Source organism: Colobus angolensis, unplaced genomic scaffold (assembly GCF_000951035.1).
Source record: "Colobus angolensis palliatus isolate OR3802 unplaced genomic scaffold, Cang.pa_1.0 Scaffold46, whole genome shotgun sequence".
NCBI classification, from domain to species: domain Eukaryota; kingdom Metazoa; phylum Chordata; class Mammalia; order Primates; family Cercopithecidae; genus Colobus; species Colobus angolensis.
Genome location: NW_012118043.1, coordinates 2,665,596 through 2,669,472, shown reverse-complemented (window position 1 = coordinate 2,669,472; position 3,877 = coordinate 2,665,596).

The following is a 3,877-nucleotide window of genomic DNA, read 5'->3' as shown; positions in this document are numbered from 1 at the left end:
CTTTTCAGACTATTTCTTAATTTCAGATATCCACATTTTTCTTGAGTGGAAAGTGAGTTTGAGTAGATAAGTTACTAGTTTCCTCTAGCATGCACTTTAATTAGAATTTTGAGGGAACTACTGATTGGGTGTGTACCAGGCTTTAAGGTTGTGTGTGTTTCCTTTTTCTGTAGTAGTGAGTTTTTAAAAAATTTTACCACTGAAATGGAATTAAAAAAAAAAAAAACCTCTATGGAAATTTTCAAATGTATGCAAGAGAATAACATAATGAACAGTAGTATAACTATCATTACACTAACTTCAAAAGTTAAAAACATGTGGCCAAACTAGTTTCATCTCTAAACTACTTGCTTCCAGCTTATTTTGAAGTAAATCTGAGATGTATCATTAGATTTATATTAGGCATTTTCTCCTAGTAAAACACAATACTGTTTTTTTGTTTGTTTGTTTTTTGACTGAGTCTCGCTTTGTCACCCAGCCTGGAGTACAGTGGCACGATCTCGGCTCACTGCAACCTCTGCTTCCTGGGTTCAAGCGATTCTTGTACCTCAGCCTCCCGAGTAGCTGGGATTACAGGCGCGCCCACCACCATGCCCGACTAATTTTTATATTTTTTGTGGAGACGGGTTTCTCCATGTTGGCCAGGCTAGTCTCAAACTCCTTACCTCAAGTGATCTGCCTGCCTAGGCCTCCCAAAGTGCTGGGATTACAGGCGTGAGCCACCGCGCCTGGTCTTAAAATATTATTTTACATCTAAAAAATTACAATACAAACTCAGTATCACCAAAGGAGGAAAACTTAAACACCATTGTTTTTCTCAGAAACACTAGATCCAACTACAGTGATTCTGAACCACTGGCTGTATAGACAGAGTAATTTCATGATCAGTAAGAGTAATAACTGAAATTGATTCCAACATGTTGTTATAAATATGTAAACCTATGCATTGAAAATGCTACTAAAACCAGCAACCACAAACAGCAAACTACCTCGATAACCTTTGAAAGGATATTGAAAAAATCATTCTGAAAACTGCTACGTTGGAGAAAAAGAAACATTTATCCTGCCTTACCTCAGGATAATCAAAGTATCAAGGGAAAATTTTGTTGACTATGTAAATTATTGCAATTAACCAATGCAGAAGTGTTAGAATATCGCTGTTTTTCAATTTCTGTTAAATTGACAAATCTAAGCAATGATCATCAGTGGCTTCAGAGGGTATTAGTTGAAAAGCTGATGAGAAACCTTGTAAGGATAGATGAGAATGGCAACACCTGAACCCACTGGTCAATCTTACAGTAATGTGCCTTCTGATAAGACTCAGCAGGTACCCAGCACCACCTATGAAGTGTTTGGCCAAAGTACAAAACCCCTGAATCGAATCAAGCTCCTACACCTATCTGTAAATGGAGAGTGAACGGCACAAAGGAACACATTAAAGAACACCATGGGGGCGCAGTCAACAAAATTCTGAACAGGCGATTCTACAGGATAAATGACTCGGTTTTCTTTAACAAGTTATAGGGAAAAGGAGGAGGGACCATTAAAAGATTTAAGAAACATAAAAATGCAAGTGTTACCTTTGTATACTTATTTGAATAAATCAACTTTTTGAAAAAGTTGAAATTTGAACTGAACAATAAGGTGAATGTCTTGGGTGAGCTCATGCATTTTAATTTTGCATCTTGACATGTCAAAAAACCACAAGTACCTACTTTATATTAAGTAACTCATAGTTTACTAATTTATATTGTTAACTGTAAGTCTAAATTTTGGATAAGAGTATTTAGTAGGGTTCCTTTTTTTTTTTCCCCCAAAGATTATTTGCCCCTAGTCACAAAAATAGGTAGTAGTAGAGCTGGAGTTCAGTGTTCTGATTGATTTTTTGATTGACTTCAACAATTTTTCTACTGCCTAAGTTCTTCAGCTTGAAGTCCTAGAAGTATATAGTTGAAGGCAAAATCATACAATTGTAAAGAAAAAAAATCATTTCTTCAATTATTATAAATTAGGGAAGGGAAGATTTGGGAAGGCAAGAAGAGGTAGAAGAATCAAGTGACATACAAGATAGAAAGAGTTGGAGGGGTGAAGAGGGTGGAAAATGAGAGAATTAACATCTCATGAAAAGGAAGGGTAAGATCTTGTTCCCTTTGACCTCAAAACTTGAGGCTTCTCACATATGTATATAGATGATTTAGATTACTCTTCTCAACATGGATCTACTAATGTATTCTATCTCTAGGGATCTACCTCGGCCTTTTCTTTCCCCTTATCTATGAATATTGTTGAAACTGCAGGCCATGCCTTGTACCCTAAGTTCTAAGAATATATAGACTTGTAAAAAAAAAACTAAACAAAAACTATGTTTTAAAGTGACAGATGATTAAAAATATGCTTGACAGTTATTCAGTCAGGCTTGTTATTTTGTTAATTTTAGCCTTCTTTTTCTGTCGGTGTATCAGATGTCTATGTAACTTAATATATTGAAAGAAGTCACCTATAGGCTATTAGATCAAGATAGGAGTAGCAGATTCAGTGTTCTTTTAGTATTTCATTTTAATCCTGGAACAAAACCAATAGTGCTCCAGTATCATTAAGTGAACTAATTTATTTATTTATTTTTTGTACTTGAAGTCATTGATTACTAGTTTTAAGTTTCTTGTCATGTTTTCATTTTTTTTTTAAAGCTACTCTAATTATACTCAACCGTATTCTAAGAACTCCATGTAAATTGTCCTTCTGTTTTTTGAAGAATTACTTAGTAATATTTTTGGGTGGGAGGAGTGGTAAGGAAAACATACCCACTCTCACTTATTTTCTGGGACTTACCTTAAAAGGTGTGTTTTCAATAGTGTCATCAGCAATTCAGAAAGGCAACATTTTAGAGTTGGTTTTTAAAACAATGCCTATATATTTATAGTATTACTATTGATTGAGTTTCATTGATTTTTTTTTTTTTTTGTCTCATTGGGACACTGTATATTTCTGTGGTTCTTTAATATTATGACTTTCTGACAAATTAGTTTCAAATATTTGGGGAAGGAGAATCAGATTACAGGCAGGTTTTGGTCATACAAACCTAAATAGATTGGTATACTCTTTGTGAGATGTAATGCAGTTTTGAGGATATTTCTCTAACTCCCTCTAGCAGCATTTTTTAGTCATTACTGTCATTAAAACCATAAATAGAAATCTCAAACAGTTGACACTCATTTATTTTCAAGGGAGAGAATATTTCTCTGATGCTATTTAATAAAAGGCAGCTAAAAAGAGGAAAAAAACATCTTTGAACTGCTTAAAATGAATACTTAGATGTTTCTGAGAGGGAGAATTTGAATTTCTTCTTTGACATTTGCCACTTGTGTTCCTAGACAAATCATTTAACATCTGTGAGACAGTTGTTCACACAGAATTTTCTCTTTGACCCTACTACAGGGTCACTGCACAGATGGGGTAATGTATAGGAAAGCACTTTGTAAGCTGTGAAGTGCTATACAAGAATAGTTTAATAATATATAAACATTGATGGTTTGCCCAGAGAGAAAGAAGGGACTTCATTCAAGGATTAAATAATTGGTTTCTTGCTAGCTGGCAGGGCACAGCCACCAATGACTTTTACCTCTATAACTTAAGACTGTAAACTAGTTTTAGCAGAGGAGAGACATTCAGCATATACTTTTAGAAAACTTCTGTGATTTAGATGAATTTGCCAAAGATAAGGTTTGGTGTGAAGATTTTAAGTTTCCAATTCTTAGCATTTCATAGGATAAGCATTTATAATTATCTGGGGGAAAAATCATACATTTTGAGGGGAGGAGGACTGTTCAAGACTATTAGTATTGTCAAATTATTCTTGAAGTTAACTATCTTTTGTTGA